This window comes from Callithrix jacchus, chromosome 1, assembly GCF_049354715.1.
Source record: "Callithrix jacchus isolate 240 chromosome 1, calJac240_pri, whole genome shotgun sequence".
Taxonomy (NCBI): Eukaryota; Metazoa; Chordata; class Mammalia; order Primates; family Cebidae; genus Callithrix; species Callithrix jacchus.
In genome coordinates, this window is record NC_133502.1 from 13,986,219 (window position 1) to 14,006,251 (window position 20,033).

General features: G+C 45.7%; 1 protein-coding gene across 16 annotated transcripts in view; it reads left to right on the top strand.

The window, feature by feature from the left end:
- Positions 1-20,033, top strand: part of FARP1 (FERM, ARH/RhoGEF and pleckstrin domain protein 1) — a 321,357-nt gene that overhangs the window by 148,427 nt on the left and 152,897 nt on the right. The window lies entirely within an intron of this gene.

A 20,033-nucleotide genomic window follows, 5' to 3' on the forward strand; every position in this document is an offset into this window, starting at 1 on the left:
CTTTCAATACAAGTCTTTGACTTAGAGAAGTATAGTGGAGATTTATCTGTGTGTGTGTGTGGGGCGGGGGGCAAGGAGGGACTGGTGAGGTAGGGAAGGGCAGTCCATCATCCCAAGCCTTACTTCTGGGGGATTTCCTCCTTGTAGAAGGCTGGGAGCTTACATTCCAGTACAGAAATACAGGAAGAGACCTAACCACATCATATGCCAGGTGGTGCTAAGAGCTAGGAAGAAAAACAAAGCAAGGGAGGAAGGAGAGAGCATAATGGGGTGCACATGGCATATGCGTGTTGGCATTTTATGAAACTCGTCAGGCAGGCCTCTCTAAAAAAGTGACATTTAGTAGAGACCTATGGAAAAGGACCTCAAAATGACTTCCTCATTGCCCATAGGCCTCTGCTAAATGTCCAAGTCATGCATTTCCACTGAAAGTCATTTCAGAGAGCAAAAAGAGAATGTGCAAAGGCCCCCAGGCAGGAGTGTGTTCCGTGTCTTTGAGGAAGCGCAGGGTACTCTGTGGCTGTAGTGAACAGGTGAGGGTCAGTGTGGTGTAGGGGTGGGTGCCCAGGGAAATTGCAGGCCAGGAAGAGTTTACTCTGAAGGACAGATCTGACCTTGTAAAGGGACCACGTTGGCTGCTGAGTTTGGGACAGCAGTGGCTGAAAGACCGATGGCGGTGTCTTTGAGTAACACAGTACTGGTGTAGGTGGGGGGAAGTGCCGCGGTTCCAGCTACGTTTGACAGTAGAGCTGACAGGATTTGCTAAAGAATTGGGTATTGAATGTGTGGGAAGGAGGAGTCATGGATGACTCCAAGGTTTTTGGCCCAAGCAGCTGGTCAAATAGAGTTGCCACTTTCAGGAAGGAAAGACCAAGGGGGCGAGCACATGAAAAAGCACTTTAGCGCCTGAATCTTAGGTGTTTTCTTTGCTCCATGTGAAAGGAACTTGAAATTTAAAAGGATACACATCTCCAAATATATAAGTAAATATTGCAATTGCCTAGTTCTTGAGATTACAGTTGATTCTTGAACATCGCAAGGGTTGGGGTGCCCAATCTATGCAGTCAAATCCATGTATACCTTTGACTCCCCAAAAACTTACCTGCAATAGCCTACTGTTAACCAGAAGTCTTACCAATAATATAGTCAATTAGCGTGTTTTGAATGTTGTATGTATTACATACTGTATTCCTACAGTCAAGCCAGAGAAAGGAAAATGTTATTAAGAAAACCGTAAGGAAGAGGAAATTTACAGTTCATTAAATGGAAGGGGCTCACCCTAAAGGTCTTCCTCCTCCTCATGGTCATGTTGAGAGGGCTGAGGAGGAGGAGGAGGAGGAGGAGTAGGAAGAGGAAGATGAGGGATTGGTCTTGCTGTCTTGGACAGAAGCTGAAGAAAATCCACGTGTAAGTGGATCCTCACAGTTCAAATCTGTGGCATTCAAAAGACAAATGTATTCGGGTCTGTGAAACTGACCTTTGCTTTCCATCATGGGCAGAGTTTGCTGATTATTATTTGTCAACAGAACTTGGGTAGTTGGATTCCAAACCTTCAAAAGAACGAGGGGCACGTTTCTGCCAGCGAGTATGTCCCATCTCAGCAATACTGTCCCTAGCCCCTCAGCAGGGTTCCGTGTCCTGGTCCAGGGAGTCATTCCCCAGACCCCCTAGCAAGCTAGCAGAGCGCCTCCTGGCCCGTCAGCCTCTCATCACTGGTTGCTGTCTCTCCTTTGGGTACCTCCAGGTCTTTCAGTCTTTGGTGTAAGTGGCCCTGCCAGCTCCCTCTTGGCCATTCAAAGAACAGTCTGTATAAATACCACCCAGTTGACACCATTTGGTCCTATTCCCCTGCATTTTCTTGGAGTGTGATTGTCTTGTGAAGCATTGAGACAAAGCCTTATTTGAGGAGAGTCCTTGGGGGGAAACAATAGCTTCTATGTTCTTCACAAGAACCTCTTTGGAGAGCAAACTAAACTTGGGTGGGTGGATGTTGAAAAGGCTTTTCCAAGGGTAGGAAGCAAAATGGAATTATCCTCCTCTCCAGGAGTGTTTCTGTTGACATTTCCTGCTCTTAACAAAGTGCAGTGTGTGCCCTTAAGTGTGGTGTTCTGGAAGCATCCACAGCCCTTTCAGTGTATCTTACGTGCTGTGGATAATTTAAAAAGCACTCATTTATTTTACAAGATGGAGGGAGTGTAATACCCACTGAATTCAACAAGTAGCATCAGTATTTTTAACCAGAAATCTGACGTGTTGATTTGCTTCCCATTTCTGCAGTGAACTTGACTCTTAACATTTTAAGTTAAGGAAATGGGAGCTGTAAGCTACAGATGCCAAATACTAGGCAAAAATGAAATGGGGTGGAAAGGAAGCCATGGGGAAATGTATTTGTCAAAATGTTTTAGCCCTAAATAATGTAATAATAAAGGTAGCATCTCATGGCCAGGCAATGCAACATTCAATACAGTAGTGACTTGCCACTGGTGGCTGTTTAAATTTAAATAAAATGGAAAGCATAACTGTCCAGCCATACTCAAGGGCTCACTAGACATCTGTGACTGGTGGCCCCTGAATTAGCACAGATAGAGAACAGTCCCTCCCTGGTAGAACGTTGTATAGGGCAGTGCCGATGAGAATAGAGCATCATAACCATCTGTGATGAAAGTCATACATGTCACTCTTTGGTGTCCAGCCCCAAGCCTGAGGGTAGGAGGTGCTGAGAGACTTGAAGAAAATCTTGTTCTGAGGCAGCATGATCTTGGTGGTGTAGGATGGGAGGCTCAACTTTTGGACCCTCCAGTTGGAACCTTTATTCTGCTTGTAATTCTGGGCCAGGACAGTAACATTGTAATGAGCTATATGACCCTGTGGGTAACATGGTTCTTTCTAAGACACTTGCGTAGAAAATGTAGCCTATTTTAATAAGAAAATAATGGAGTCATTTCAACCCACGGGGTACATAAAATGTAGGAAGCAGAGGTGGACTGAATTTTAAAGGTGTGTGTGTGTGTGTGTGTGTGTGTGTGTGTGTGAGAGAGAGAGAGAGAGAGAGAGAGAGCTAGAGCTGAGTTTCAATAAAAGAATCAGGTGGAGGGATCTTCTCTTAACTCAATGATGGTTGACTGACATGTCATTGCCCTATTTCCCGGTTGCATTTAAATAGAATCAACACTTTCTCTTCTAGCATGGCGACCAGGCAAAGATGGTTATCATGCTTTTGCTGAGACCAGGCACACTGGATAAATATTTACCAAGCTAAGGAGGTCTGTGAGAGCAAGGCTGGGTCGGGGATGCCCAGGAATGAGTGACGTTCTCCTCATAGCACAGTCCTGTCATGCTACTGCTGCGGAATGAGCCAGCAGGCTCAGATCACACCTCAGAGGAGGGGAAGACAGGCCACCTGAGGAAAGGTAGTGTGACTTCAAACACTAGACCGCTAAGAAAGGTAGTACCAAGCTACATGCTGTAGATGATACCAGAATCCATGGAGAACACTCTGGGTGTCCTGTGACCCACAGAGAGGTTTGGAAGCAGGCTGCAAATGGTACAGGGAGATTGTCAACAACACGGAAAATGTAGGCAGTGAGCGTAAGGAATTGAAATTCCCATGTTCGAGGCTGGGTGCGGTGGCTCATGCCTGTAATCCCAGCACTTTGGGAGGCTGAGGCGACTGGATCACAAGGTCAGGAGTTCAAGACCAGCCTGACCAAGATGGTGAAACTCGTCTCTACTAAAAATACAAAAATGAGCTGAGCATGATGGCACACACCTGTAGTCCCAGCTACTCAGGAGGCTGAGTCAAGGGAATTGCTTGAACCCAGGAGGTGGAGGTTGCAGTGAGCCGAGATCATGCCACTGCATTCCAGGCCGGGCAACAGAGTGAGACTCCGTCTCAAAAAAAAGAAAAAAAAATTTCTGTGTTCACAGCTTATCCTGAATGTGTGTTGAAGTCAAGCCAGGGGATAAGGTACTGACAAACAGGAATAGGAGGAGGTGACTGGCCTCCCTTAGCCTGGAGAAGGGCAGAGTAGGGATATATTGGGTTAGCTGGGCCAGTGGAGAAGGGGCTGCCTCCTGCCCACATGGCAGAAAGGACCAGCCATCCTGTTTTTACACTAAGACAGCCATTTTACTTAAGATGGCCGTTATGTTTACCCACATTTTTTTGCTCAGCTCACTAGTGAGTCAACACATGTTTTGATCATGGCATGGTTTCCAGATGTTTTTAGGATCGTAAGGCAAATGTGAGGATGCCTCAAGAGATGCTGGTCTAGTTGGCCCTTATTCTTTGCCAAGTAGGTATATTTCTGTGTATTGAAGTCCATCTATGAATGTTCTGCAGACTTGAGCTATTTCCCTGGCATCCGATCATCTCTAATCAAGCTGATCAGTCATTCTTCATTCCTGAAGGGAGGAAAAAGAACAAACGGGTATTTTCCATTGCAGCACATTGGCCCCCCAGTGGCTTCCCTTACTCCTTACTCTCCTCATTGAGGCCTGTGGAAATCTGGGTATATGTGTATGTTTGGGGGAAGGAAGCCCCTCTCATCTGATTCTCTGAAGGAAGCAGTGGGTCCTGTCTCTCCCCCCCGCCCCCCCCACCAATAGGAATGAGTCTTAAATGCTATTTTATGTTACTTTGAAGTTGTCAGTTGCGTCTAGGAATTAAACGTAGATTTTGAATAAGTTCCTTGTTATGTTACATGGCACAGCTCTATGAAATTTACATTATTCTTGTTATGATCAGCAGTGAAGCAACTCATTTGCAAAGCCACTAACTCAAGGAGGGCAGGCTATGGCGTGCTCTGAAGGGTTCAGCCATCTCTTATCAAGCATTCAACAAATATTGATAAATATTGTTATATTTATTTGTAAACTATATTTGCATCGTGTCAGGCAGTGAACTAAGTTCTCCCGCATGTCATATTACTTAATCTAAAATAAAAACCAACTTGTGAGGTGAGGACAATACTTGCTTCATTACTTTTCTGTGCCAGTCATTTTTGGGAAAGATCAAATGAAATAGGCACAACCCTGGCCTTTTGCTTCAAGGTAAATTTACAGTATTATTAATTTGGAGAGGGCACTTTAGAGATTGGCTTTATTTCTTCTTTCTGTTTTGGCACGAGTGAAAAGCATTTTATTCTTCAAAAAATATATATGTCCCCAAGGCTGAGCATGGGGCTCATGCCTATAATTCCAGAACTTTGGGAGGCTGAGGCGGGCGGATCACCTGAGGTGAGGAGTTCAAGACCAGCCTGGCCAACATGTTGAAATTCTGTCTCTTCTAAAAATACAAAAATTAGCCAGGCATGGTGGCGGGTGCCTGTAATTTCAGCTACTGGGGGAACTGAGGCAGGAGAATTGCTTGAACCCAAGAGGCAGAGGTTGCAGTGAGCAGAGATTGCACCATTGCACTCTAGCCTGGGCAATAAGAGTGAAACTCCGTCCCCAAATACATATATATATATTTTTTTTGTATACATACACATATATGTACACACCCCCACCCCCCAGGTATTTTGTTTTTGCAAACTACATCTACTTACATAATAAAGGGCTATATTGTTAATTTAAATGAATGGGATTAACGTTTTGAGGTTCTTGTCCCGTATACCTTGAAGTGATATTAAATTTTAGGTCAGGAATCATACATCGATTTTGATTCCACTGCCATGTTTAGTGGATTCATGGCAGCTGAGGGAGCTCTGGGCAGGCAGTGCCACTAGGCTTGCATGTCCTCAGTGGATGTGGGGAGGACGAAGGGACAGTGGACATGACCCAGGTTTGCCGTTCATGGTACTGTTTAGATTTAAGGAAGCTTGCTGGGTCACTACCTCTGCTTCACCACTTCTGCGTATAAACTCCAGATTTGTCAATGAGATGACCTTTGAAAGCATTAAAAACCTGCAGATAAAGATCACCTCCCCATCTCCCTCTCTCCCCCATGTTCTTCTGGCTGGGTGAGTCAGTTTCTTCAGCATCTCTGACTGGCTGATCTTGTTCCATAAAACATTGCCATCTTAAAGAACAGTTCAGATAAAGAGAGACGTTTGGAATTGTTTTCCTTCCCACGCTGGAGACTTACTCCAGAAATAAAAGTCAGTCCAGAATTGCTGACATCTGCATTAGTCAGGACATCTAGCATGTCAAGGTAACAAGTGCTGAAATCCTTTCTGCACTAATAAAGAATCGTGTCAGGAAGACTGGGGTATGTATGCACGTGGTATTCTGAGAGTCCTTTTTTCCCATTGTTTTATTTTTTTGCATTGTTAAAATTAATGTTAAGAAATTAAAGGGCCATAATCATGGCAGTTTGAAGTGTAAGAAGGAGCCCTAAACTTGGTTGACCTGAGGCAGCTGCTTAGCCTCTAGCCCGGAGCTTGTCTGAGCCAACTCATGTTAGCCTCACCTGGGGAGCTTTTTAAACGAATACGAATACTGATGCCCAGGTGCAGTGCGCTTTGGGGATGAGACCTGAGCATGGAAACATTTCTTTTGAAGAGCTCCCACATGCAGCTGTCTGGATTTGAGAGCACCTGCTCTAGCAGATTGTGTCTTCGGTTTCCTCCTCTATAAACTCCCATTATCCACTGCTGGGAAGACCTTTGTGGATTAGGCTCATCACCTTCTCCAGCCTCACCTCCATCATTCCTTCCTGTCCTCTGGCCCCCCGATTGCCAGCACATGCCCACATTCTGCTTCTGCCTTTGCATGCACTCTTCTTTCTGCCTTGAATGCTTATTTCCCCAGTTTCTTTCCATTCCAGTTCTCTTGATGAAATGACTTTTCCTGTAAAAATCCAAATCAGTGCTTCTCCCCTTGTAGAAAACTCCATTCTCCCCAGAGCAGACGTGGGCATTCTTCTACGTTCCCATGATCTATGAAGACAGGGACCCCCGTCTTAACATACATCCTCCACTCCTAGCACAGATGTTCAGAAAGCCTTTGCTAAGGAGAGCCTTTTTGTTTTTTTTTTGTTTTTGTTTTTGTTTTGAGGCGGGGGGGGGGAGAATGCCTGCTTTCCCTTCTGAGGTTCTGAGCTATGCTATACTGCTTGTAAACTGTGAATAATTTTACAAATATAAAGTGACTTAAATGCCCTTTTTTTTTTTAAGATGAGGTCTCCCTCTGTCTTCTAGGCTGGAGGGCAGTGACACAACCACAGCTCACTTCAGGCTCTGCCTCCCAGGCTCAGGTGATCCTCCCACCTCTGCCTCTTGAGTAGCAGGATCTCAGGTGGTAGCCATCATGCCTTACAAATTTTTGTGTTTTTTGTGGGGACAAGGTGTCGCTACATTGCCCAGGCTGGTTTCAAACTCCAGAGCCCGAGTGATCCTCCTGCCTTGGCCTCCCAAAGCTGGGATTACTGGCGTGAACTACCGCACCCACGGCTCTAAATGACTTTTTGAATGACACTGATTTAAATGATTTCAAATGATTTTTTTTTTAATGACAGCAAATGAATATTGATAGATCACCTTCCTGTAATCTAATGTGGGGCATGGGGCTTTCATTATTGTTCACAGCACAGTCTGGTTGCCCTCAGGGGAGAGGCTGGATTGTTCCTATAGGAAGAGAGGATGTAGGGTAGCCCTAGTGCAGTCAACTGCAAAGTGACATTCAACCCATCAGCTGGAGCCACTTAGATGATGTGTTTGCCCTGGGCAGCAGCTCCAGAGGACCAAAACCTTGTCCAAATAATGAGCTGCCCGTGAACTTTTATTATGTGGATTTACCTCTCTCAAAGCCATTTGTGCATGTGGTTTTGTGAAGCAATTAAGTTGCAGGTGTGCGACAGAGATGAAGTAATGGCTTAATTATTTGGTGCAACAGCAGGTGTTTTGGATTGGACACTGGCTTTACAAACTTCCCAGGCTTGGTTCATGCTATTTTGTTCTTCGGAATTTTAACACAGCCTAGAGAGAGAGAGTGAATTGCTGTGACTGCAACCAGCTGTAGGTACAGTAATTTAAAAAACTCAACCTGCGTCGTATTTAAATGAAATTATAAAAAGTTCTGCCTGATTCTTTGCCAGGCGTGGTGGCTCGTGCCTGTAATCCCAAACACTTTTGGAGGCCGAGACGGGTGGATCACGAGGTCAAGAGTTCGAGACCAGCCTGACCAACATGATGAAACCCCGTCTCTACAAAAAATACAAAAATTAGCTAGGCACGGTGGCAGGAGCCTATAGTCTGAGCTACTTGGGAGGCTGAGGCAGGAGAATTCGCTTGAACCCGGGAGGCAGAGGTTGCAGTGAGTCAAGATTGCGCCATTGCACTCCAGCCTGGTTGACAGTGAGACTCCATCTAAGAAAAAAAAGTTCTGCCTGATTCTCTTTGGAGTATTACTGTGGGAAGGAGGACATTTGGGTGGGGATGTTATGTTTATGAGTGGTCTGACCTGTGTGCAAAATTTGGGTATATAGGTATGTTTGGGGGAAGGAAGCCCCTCTTCCTTGTCTGATTCTCAAAAGGGTCCTGTTTCCCCCAACTGCTGCCTCCCCACCCCACCAATAGGAATGAGAGTCTTAAATGCTGTTTTATGTTACTTTGAAGTTGTCCATTGTGTCTAGGAATTAAGTTCCTCATCATGTTTTGTGGCATAGAAACAGATCTCTATCAGAGCAGGTTTCGGAATTATCCACGCTCCCTATCTCTTGTTAGCTATCATCCTGTGCATTTGCATTTTGACCTTGACATTTCTGATGAGAAATGGCAGAGAAGTAGAAAATGAAACAAACCACAAAGTGGAATGCCGAGAAACAGGGTGACCCAAGGTTTCCATGTCAGGCTGTGCAGGATGGTGATGGGAACTGCCCCAAGCCACAGAGCTGTGCACGACGGTGGCCCTGTGTGTGCTCTGCATATTTGAGCATCTGCCATATAGCAGGCACGCTGTGTAGACTTTGCTTTTTCGTTCCTTTAACAGCATTTTCAAGGCTCGGTGATCCCATTTTGCCAAGGAAAAGGGAAGACACCATGGCTGGGTTGGAATACCTTGCCTGAGGAGTGCACACATCTATGTTGTCATTCGTGTCATGTACTCTGAAGACTGATCAACAAGTCTCCATGCTTGCACAGAGGTGGACTCACTAAACATTTGTCAGCTGTAACTGACTAGGATAGAAGACACTTTCCACAGGGCAGATTAAAAACTCTTACGGGACTGTCCTCCATACTGTGTTTTGTTTTATCATCTGCTTGTATGAAAGAGTTGGTTGGGATGAAGCAATCAGCTTAATTCTTTTCCACTTACCTGGGGCTTTCAAGTATTTTGTGTTTGCTCTGCCAGCTGTTCCCAGAAATAGAGTAAAACCCTTGTTTTGTTTTTCTCTATGTGTACGCTCTTGGCCTTTCATATCTTTGCTTCATCAGCCCTTCATTCATTCTTTGGTTGTGGAACATGAGCACTGTATGGAGGAGTAAAAGACAGTCCCTGGCCTTCCAGGAGCTTAGAGCGTAAAAAAGGAGCTTTCTGTCTTTTCAGCGCCTTGGTTGTATGACGATGTAGGTGAGTTACACCCGCTGATGGATGGGTGGTGTGTTTTCTTGCTGTAATGCGGAAATAGGAATAAATGGTGAGCAGGCTTGAGGAATGTATCTGATCATAGATTAACATGTCTATACGAGGGTTTTCAGACCTGTGCTGAATGGAACTGCATGTTGTAAGTGGAGGGGCTGCCAAGTAGAAATGAAGGTGGGTGCTGCTAAGATGCTATCTGGCTGGAGGGATGGAACAGGGAAGCGGAGGTTCCACTGGGAGTGCAGTGAGTGCGCCCCTTGGGATTACACACGCAACTTCAGAAAGTATTGATTATATTTTATTTTTAAAAATACTGATTTAAATGCTGGATAAGAAATAATACATCTTCCTAGCAAAAACATTTGAACCTACAGAAACTAAAAGAACACCATTCTTTTTTTTTTTTTTAAAGACAGAGTTTTGTTCTTGTTACCCAGGCTGGAGTGCAATGGCGCGATCTCAGCTCACTGCAACCTCTGCCTCCTGGGTTCAAGCAATTGTCACGCCTCAGCCTCCCAAGTAGCTGGGACTACAGGTGTGCGCCACCATGCCCAGCTAATTTTTGTATTTTTAGTAGAGACAGAGTTTCACCATATTGACCGGGATGGTCTCCGTCTCTTGACCTCGTGATCCACCCGCCACAGCCTCCCAAAGTGCTGGGATTATAGACGTGAGCCACCGTGGCCAGCCAAGAGAACACCATTCTACCCTGCAGAAGTAACCATTGTTATAAAACTCGGGTGTCTGTTTTTTTGGCGTAGGAGATTTTATTTAATACTGACCTTTGCTAGAAGCAACCTTTTCTCTTCCTCCCTATCCTCACACCCTCTCTCCCAGGCACTGAGAACAAGATGGTTACCAGCCAAGAGACATAAAAGCATGCTCTGGCTGGCTCTGTTTGAAAGACGGGGCCCAGCGGGTGAAATGTATGAAAATGTAGAGGCTGCCTACCAAAGTGAGAGCTTTGACATTACGCCTTCAGATTCTCTCTTCCCTTGCCTATTCTACGGGAGACTCGTAAGCCTCGAGCAATTGTGTGTGGAGTTGTGCTCCTGGGTGGCAGCGTGAATGCTAAAGGAGGAAAAACATTAATAAAGTTACAGCCTCGGCCCCAAAGAACCACATTGGAGTCTTATCTCCAGTTATAGCCTTGGAAACCTGAATTCATAAATTCCTCCCCTCCTTCTGCTACTTTAGGAAGACATGTAAGTCTTTAATCACTTCATTTGAGAGCTTAGGAAAATACGCTGTTCGGTGGAGCTCTATGGCTGTAACACGTGCCCGCACAGGCAAAATGGTGCAGCAGTCATTGCTGTTTTAATAACTGCTACATTCAATTCTGTCTCTTTAGTATTTTAAAATAGTTTTTTGTTTCTGTGTTTTTGCATGCTTTCTGCCTCTCAGATCATCTGCTGCTTTAAGTATGTGTGCTGATCAGGAGCTAATCAGCAGGACTGAAATGCTACAGGAGCATTGAAAGCTTCCTCTTTTGTTCTGGCCTCACTGTTGAAGTGTTTCTAATGTTTCCCTGTATAATTTTTAAAAAATTTATTAAAACCCTCCCTCTTGCCGGGTGTGGTGGCTCACACCTGTAATCCCAGCACTTTGGGAAGCTGAGGTGGGTGGATTACAAGGTCAGGAGTTTGAGACCAGCCTGGGCAACATGGTGAAACCCTGTCTCTACTAAAAATACAAAAATTAGCCGGGTGCAGTGGTGGGTGTCTGTAATCCCAGCCACTCAGGAGGCCGAGGCAGGAGAATTGCTTGAACCCGGGAGATGGAGGTTGCAGTGAGCTGAGATCGTGCCACTGCATTCCAGCCTGGGCAACAAAGCAAAATTCTGTCTCAGAAACACACAAAAAAACCACTCCCTCTTAGTCTCAGTAATAGGCCAAGAGCCAACCAAACACCTAATTTGGTCACACCCTTTCTCCTAAGAGCACTGTTTCTGGATTAAGGTATTTATTGAGGCAGAGAGAAAGTTGGTCTTAGGTTAGGACATCTGGAGTGAGAAGACAGTCCATTCATGCTGCCTTACTGGGTTGGCCTCAAGTGGTGTGGGGATGACAGGCTTCGCCTAAGTCACTTGACGGTCATGGGAACTGTTCCTTGGGACCCTGGGCCACTGTGAGATGCACGGACCCCGTGTCGCTTTCAGCCTTGATAATAGTCATCCAGTCATATGGCTGTCATAGTATTAACAAGCAGTAAAACATCTGCTGGGCAGATGCTTTGGGAGCCCTCTTGGTTTGGGACCCAGGATGTCTGTGTTCTCCCATTCTTTTGAGTGGATTGATTTCCAGGGAATATGTTATACAACAGCAGTTTTATAAACACAGACGAAATGTATTCCGCACATGTAAAAGGGTTCTGCCTTCTGACAGTGCCCTCTTGCCATTGGCGTTATTGGCTCTTCCATCTCTGCAGGTGGAGAAGCCACTTCACTGCCCAGCCCAGTGAGGCCACCCTCCCCTGTCCGCTGTGTACTTCTTTCTAGAAAATAAAGAGAAAGAACAGCATTATGAATACTATTTGCTTTACCAAATAATGGTTTCAAACATACATGGTGCACATAATATCCAGTTTTCTTTGAAAAAAGACTTCTCCAAAAACGTTGGCCTGGTCAGGCACTGGGGCTTCTGGCTGGTGCCGACTTGGGAGCTCCATGGCCTTGGAGAGTTACCTTCTAAGGGACTCCATTAACGCATCCTGCCTGAATGATCTCTCAGGGGTCTCCAGCCCTGGAATTGGTGATCCTGTAGTTGGTCCAGACCAGCTGTTATCCCCTCGGGGCCATTGCAGCATCCAGGGGACACTGAGCTGGGTCCAGTGACTGCTTTGGTTGTCTTCTGATGGCATCTAGAAGAAAGATGCCCCCACCTGGCGGAGCCCTGGGCAGGTGCAGTGACCAGCTCCTGGCCGCGTTACACACTTTGTGCTCTCTGCTGTACTTGTAGGGCTTTCTCTGGTCCATGTGTCACTTTCCACATCTGTTTACCATCTGAAAGTTCTGTAGGTGAAGAGGCAGAGAAGTCAGACAGGCCTGCTTGGCGGCAACAGAGCTTCTATTGTGTGAGGTTGCTGGCAGGCGGGAGAAGGCCAAGGCCGCAGTCAAGCCTTGTGCGGAGGTGTCGGTTTTCTCAGCCACGTTAAAATGTGTGGCTCTTTCTTTTCCCTGGTAGAGTTTTCCTGGCAGTGCCTTAGGAGCTTGGCATTTGTTTACTTTTCCATTTTGTTTATGTCTTTCTACATTCCTGGAACTTGGGTTGTTAAAAGCTCAGTGTTTTCTAGATGATACTGTGTGTTTAATATTTTAGAGGGGGTAAAACCCAAAGAAGAGGTGTTTTGATTGTATAAACCTTTTGGGCTTTGGAGGGTAAATCAGGTCCCCAAAATGCACATGTACTCGGTGGCATATGGCTCAGACCTCTTTAAAAACAGAAAGTGAAAACTGTACTCTCGGCAAAAGCCAGGGCGAGGAGGGTGCGTGCAGCGGCCTCACTAATTAGGGTGCCTGGATTTCTCAAACAAAACATCAGCCTGCCTGTCATCTTTAAAATTCATCATCATTTTTCCCCTAAGGAAACCTGATTTCTTTTAAGGAATACTTAGTGTGGACACACCTCAGAATTGACCCATACACAGACTGGCCCTGTACCCATTAACTTCTCTGCACAGAAGTAGGAAGCAAAAGGAGCTTGCCATGAATTGGGCTGACTCAGCTGCCACATTTTGTCACAGAGCAGGGGCCACCAAGTTGGCTGTTACTCTGCTCTTTAATGGAAAGCCATGATCAAACCTCCAGAATAATGGGGCAAACGTGGAATGAATTCTATTTCCACCACTTTTGTAAAATCTACCGTGAGTGGCGAGTGCCAGTTTATGCCTTTAATCTTACCCATATCAAAAAATTCTTTTCTAGCCCACATTCATTCTGCATTTTCCCCAGTTGATGTCTTTTCAACACCCCATGCCCATCTTTTTTTCACCCCTGCAGACATCAGTGGCCAAAGATGGTCATTTCCCTTTTCCAGGAGCCGCTTCTCCCTGTCCAGGGCAGATCTGCTTTGCCAGACTTCACCCTTCCTGGGTGTGCTCAGGCAAAAAAGCACTGCAGCCCTCTCTCCTAGCCCTGGCCCAGCCTGGCCATTTGAGGAATGTTTACCTCTAACGTGGTTCTCTGGGGAGATCGAGGAAAGGCGGGTGAAGAGGGAAAGGAACTTCAGGATCCTGTGGGGTGAAAATGGAAGCCATTAGTTGTCAGTTGTGGGATGCATCTCTCCTTGCTGAGAGAATGAGGGATGGGGTAGCAGGTTGATATTGATCCCTGGGACCAGAGTAGGGGCAGGAGCAGGTCTCATCTGCAGCTGTGGGTGCTTTGAAATCGGGGCGAAGAGAGTTAAGGTGAGTGCAGTAAGCCCATTAGGGTGAGTGAGTGAACAGGGAGTATCAGGCCCCAGCGTGGAGAGCTGCTGAGCTGAGAACAGAGGGAGCGATTGGGGGCCTGTAGAAGTGTAGAGGTGGCCACTTGGCCCTGGTGGAGTTTTCATGTATTTTCTGGGCCCACTCTGTATGTAGCAGGTTCTGTTTTGATTGTAAAGGGAACATCATCATAATTTACCTTGATTGGATGTGCTCAACATGCATGAACCTCAAAAACTTAATGCTGGGTGAAAAAAGTTGGATACACATGAGTTAATGTTGTTTGATGTCATTGATGTGAAATGTTCAGAAAAGTCAAATCTTGGAGGCAGAAAGCAGATGTGTGGTGGTTGTCTTGGCCTGGGAGTGGGAACAGAAATTGACTGCAGACTGGCTTGAGGGAAAGTGTAAGGGTGATAGGGAAATGTTTCAGAACTGGATAGCGGTGATGTTTGCACAGCCCTGTAAGTTTACTAAAAAAGGTCATTGGAGTGCATACTTATAGTAGTTGAATTTTATAGAATGTAAATCATACTTCAGTGAAACTGTTAACAGTTTATTTGAAAACTAGATTTTGTTGTGAGGCTTGTGGCGGGGGTTGAGAACCTACAAAAAGACAGATATGGGGGGGCTTGGTTCTCATCGTCTAGGTTCTGGTTTGGGGAAACATGTTAATAAATGATGCTGTTAAGAGTTGGAACTGGGCCGGGCGTGTTGGCTCATGCATGCGATCCCAGCACTTTGGGAGGCCAAGGCAGGCGGATCAGGAGGTCAGGAGATCGAGACCATCCTGACCAACATGGTGAAACTCTGTCTCTACTAAAATACACACAAAAAATTAGCCCGGTATGGTGGCGTGTACCTGTAGTCACAGCTACTTGGGAGGCTGAGGCAGGGGAATCACTTGAACCCGGAGGCAGAGGTTGCAGTGAGCTGAGATTGTGCCACTGCACTCCAGCCAGGTGACAGAGCAAGACTCTATCACAAAAAAAAAAAAAAAAAGTATATAGGATGAACATCTCACTAGCCTAGGATATTTTACTTTAGTCCAAATTAGTAAAATGGATATGTGTAACAGGAGTGGAATTCTATAGTATCTCAGGGTTGGAACGGGCTTTAAAGGTTAAACGCCAGAGGAGAGATTCTGCAAAGAAAAGCAGACAGTTAAGACATTCAGAGACTGGCACTGTATTTGACTAGCTGATTGAAAGCCCTCAACATTAATTTATGCCTCTTTGATTAGAAAATTTCATTCATCAGAGTTTGCTGGTTATTTGACCAAAGGGGTGGTCTGAATTTAATTATAAGTCTCCTTTTCCCCTGGTGTTTAGAAAACTCTATACCTAATGGTCCTCTCTGTTTATTTTGGGAAATGCAGCAATTATTAGCAAGGCTGTTGAGAATCAGTTCAGGCCTGGTAAAAACCAACCGTGAGCTCCCCTCTCCCCTGTCCCCATGGGTAGATTCTGCTTGGTGTGTGACATAGTGGGGCCCAAGACTCCTCCAGCAGAAGGGTCTGCTGCTCTGCTCTGCTGGGCCTGCATATGAAAGGAAGCCAGTGAAATTACTGGGTAGTGGAGTAGGACTTTGTAGCTCCTAATTGAAGGCTCTTGTTTTTACCCCTGTTTACCTGGAGTTTATCTTTATGATTTTTATTCATCTAAGAACCAGGTGGGAAGAAAAATTTTTTTAAGATAGTTTACAGATTATCAGGGGCTTTTTTTTTTTGGTGGGGGGGGTCGGGGGGAGATAGACTCTCACTTGGTCACCCAGGCTGGAGCATGATCTTGGCTCACTGCAACCTCCACCACCTGGGTTCAAGCGATTCTCCTGCCTCAGCCTCCCGAGTAGCTGGGACTATAGGCGCACACCACCAGGCTAGTCTAATTTTTGTAGAGACAGGGTTTCACCATGTTAGCCTGAGTAGTATTGATCTCCTGATCTCGTGATCTGCCCGCCTCGGCCTCCCAAAGTGCTGGGATTACAGGCGTGAGCCACCTCGCCAGGCTGGGTTATCAAGGGCTTTTAAGTGACTTGTTCTGTTTCATTGATTAATTCAGTCAGCAAACATGTATTCCTTGGGGTCTTAGGTCCAGAAGGGTGCAGGTCCTGAGGTGGGTCCTGCTTTGAGATGACTCTAGGCTGGTGGGAGGAAGGCGGAAGAGTGGTACAGGCCTGCAGTCTGGAGACCCAGGAATCAGGAAGCTACCCATCTGACGGGCACAGCCAAGGCGGTTGCTCCAGTTTCTTGCCGGCCAGCAGGTGCCATGGTTTGAAAGGGTATCACCTTTGCAGACCAAACTGATGAACTGAGAAATGGTGTGTGATGCTTATGTTTCTGTCTCAAGCCAAAAGGCATTTATTTCTCACAGCTCACCCCTCCCTGTCTCTCTTCAGCTAGTAAAAAGTTGTGACCTTGTCTGAGCTGGCTATAAATTCATGCATAGCAGGTTAACATATTGTCTTCTCTGTCAGCCACTGGAACACGCTATTCATATCTACATTTAACCTTAAAGAATATAACAAAGCATGTGCCACAAAGAAATGGACTTGAAATCTGCCTCAGCGTTTTCAGCCTCACCTGTCTGTGGTCTCTATCTTTCGTGTTGAGTAGCGATGTGTTAAGCATGGCCATAATGCATTTAATAAGAAAGAGAGAGGTGAAAGTTCAGTGTAATTTGTGGTTGAAAGATAATAGGGGCTTAGTAACAACTTTTAAATGTATATCTTTTTTTTTCCTTGGGGAAAATTCTTTCCTCATTCACTACCAGCAACTTGTATTTGTTAGACTGGCTGACATTTGGGTACTCATGCATTTAGATCAGTTTCCAACGTTTTATCCCTTGCACTTCCAATGCCTTCACAGATCTCTGACAATTTCTTTAAGGTGAAAAGCTTCACTTCTTTAAGGACGTCTTCATCGTTTCCATCACAACCTCTTTCCTCTCTTCTGTCAATAAACCACCTTCACTAAGCTGCTCTGGCTGCACATCGAGAGCCTCTCAAAGGGCCAGGGTCGACGTTCCCGTGCTCTACTGTTTCTTCTAAAACTCTGCTTAAGTTCAATTCAGTTTAACTTCTTGTATTATTACTTTTCCTTTTTTTTTTTTTTTTTTTTGCTGCATGCCAGTTCCCTTTTTCAGTTACCCATTTTTGTAAAATGCGATTCTGGGCAAATCACTGGGAGACAAGGAGGCCACACAACCCCACCCTTTGCTGTCTGTGTGGAGACTGAACTACCCATATGCAGGAGACTCTGAAAGAAGTGATGGGCTTGGTCACTGATCATGCAGACTTGCATCTGTATTTCGTGGAGTTATTTGTAGACCGGAGGGCTGATTGCAGTTGGTGGCTTTATGCAGTTACTTACAGTGGAGTATGTTGTAATAACTGAAGTTTGGGAGACTGGTGTGATTTAACTAAACCACGGTAACTGAAACTGAATCAAGCATGCCAAGCAAGGACCACCTGTGTACTTAAACATATGGGGAAAGGAGAAATTGCCTGACCCACTCCAGTCCCCTTTTTTTGAGGCGAAGAGGTGGGAGGGGACTGGCAGTGACTCAGCTTTTGTTGTATCCCTTATGCTAGATGCTTTACATGTTCCATTTTGTAGGAAAGAAAACAAAGAGCTTTAGTCACTTGTTTGAATACGTTACAAATGGCAAGACTTAGAATTCAGGCCCAGATCTTCCAGCTCCAAAATCTTTTCTTTTTCTTTTTGAGAAAGGATCTCACTCTGTCACCCAGGTTAGAGTGCGGTTATGGCCCACTGCAGCCTCGAACTCCTGGACTTCAGCAATCCTTCTGCCTCAGCCTCCTGAATAGCTGGGACTACAGGTGCATGCTACCATGCCTGGCTAAATTTTTTAAATTTCATTTTTTGTTGAGATGAGGTCTCTTTCTGTTACCCAGGCTGGTCTTGAATTCCTGGCATCAAGCACTCCTCCTACATTGACCTCCCAAAGTACTGGGATTACAGGTGTGAGTCATGGCGCCTGGGCTCCAGCTCTAAAATCTGTGCTCTTTATGCCATACCACTCTTTGGAAAAGAAACCAAATACTGTGTTAGAAAAAGAGAAGGGAGTTAACATTCATTAACTATTGGGCTTGGGCCGTGTCATTCTTATTTCTCATGACTACCCTCCTGGAAACCTACGATTGTCCCCATTACAGGTGTAGAAACAGAACAGAGCTGAGAAACTCCACAGTTAACCTTATGCCACAGCTGGCTAATTGTGGAGGGCTCAACTGTGCAGATGACGGGACAGAGGTGAGAGGTCCCTCCTGACTCGCATGCTGTGTCACAGGCTTTAGTCGCAAGTTTCATTCTTTCTTTTTAAGTTCCGATTCCACAGATTAGAAAGCCGGAGAAAGCAAAGGGTGAGGGGTTTGCCTGCAAAGTGGATTGATTGCCTTTGCCTCAGAAGGCAGTTTGGGTTGATATGAAGTCACTGATTTTCGAATTAGGTTGAGAAGTTTTTGAAACATATTAGAAGTTGAATTCGAATACCTCACACAGATTATGTTATGGATGGAATTGACAGAACTGATACCTCATGAAAAGTGGCTCCTAAGACGTTCCCCTTACCCCCGGTCCCCCCACAACCCCGGCCCTCCTTGACCTCTGACTGCCCCTTCTCCATCTCATGGGCCGTGAGCCGGTGCCTCCTCCCCAGCTGCGTGGGTGACCCGAGGCGCTGTCATGAGTCCGGTTCACACACTGCAGGCCTCCAGTCCTTGAGACCTCCACCGCAGGCTCACAGCACGTTCGTGCCACCGCCTCTCCATAGCTCCCTCCTCCTTCCGAGGCCACAGCAAGTCTCAAGTCCCCTTGTATTTCCTGCTAAATAAATATTTTCACATCTGTTTCCTCTTGTTTATCTCTGACTCTGCGGCTTTGTTTAGATCTTCACAATAACTAACTGGAAATAATGAAGCCTTGCCAGTTCCCTTATGGTTTTGTCGTTCTCCCTCTGATATTATCTTACTCTATGCCAGAGTTGCTAAACCCCAAATTTGATAATGTTAAGAATATCAGTGATTTTTCATTGCTCGCTGGATAAAGTTGTAATTACTTAGCAAGGCACGCAAAATCATTTATGATCTGACACCAGTCTAGCTTCCCGCCTTATGTTCCTTAGCCCTTGAACGGGCTGCCCTGGCCTGGACTCTCTCTCTCTCTTTTGTTTTTTTGCCAGATGCAGCTCCAAAGGTTTCTTAGACTCTGAAACCCACAGAATTTATCATAGCCTTCTTTCCTCCTGTGGCGCCACAGCACATGTATTCCTTGAACATAGCACATACCGCATTTGACTTTGTTTACGTGATTTTTCTCAAAGGATTGTGTCGAAACCTTGAGGATAATGACTGTCCTATCTGTGTTCATCAGGTAGTAGATGTTCAGTAAATATTCAGTGAATAGATTTCAAGGTCACGGCTCTTCTCGTGCTCCCTCAGGGACACGTGGGGCCTGAGTGCCAAGGTTATGAAGGACATCCTTTGTAGATAGCGTAGCTGAGATGGGCAAATGTGGTACCCCCTGAGGTGGTGCAGCGAATGCACCATGAAGGAAGGGGATGGACGGAGACAGAAGATGAAGTCCAAGGCTGGAGCCGCTGTCCAGGACAGCCTAGCTATCCGTGTGCAGCTGGAGGGCACCTGAGGTGGGCTACTCCACACTAAGTGTGCTGGACGTGCCCGAGACACACTCTGTTTCAAAGACTTCACAGCAACAGCAAAGAATGTAAAATAACTCGTTTTATCTTGAAGTTTTCATATGTATAATTTTATTTTTTTGTTTGTTTGTTTTGAGATGGAGGTCTCACTCTGTTGTCCAGGCTGGAGTACAGAGGCGTGGTCTTGGTTCACTGCAACCCCTGCCTCCTGGGTTTAAGTGATCCTCCTACCTCAGCCTCCTGAGTAGCTGGGACCACAGGTGTGCACCACCATGCCTGGCTGATTTTTTTAATTTTTGGTAGAGACGGGTCTCGAACTCCTGGGCTCAAGTGATTTGCCTGCCTCAGCACCCCCAAAGTACTGGGATTACAGGCACAAGCCACTGCCCCTGGCCAATAGGCATAATT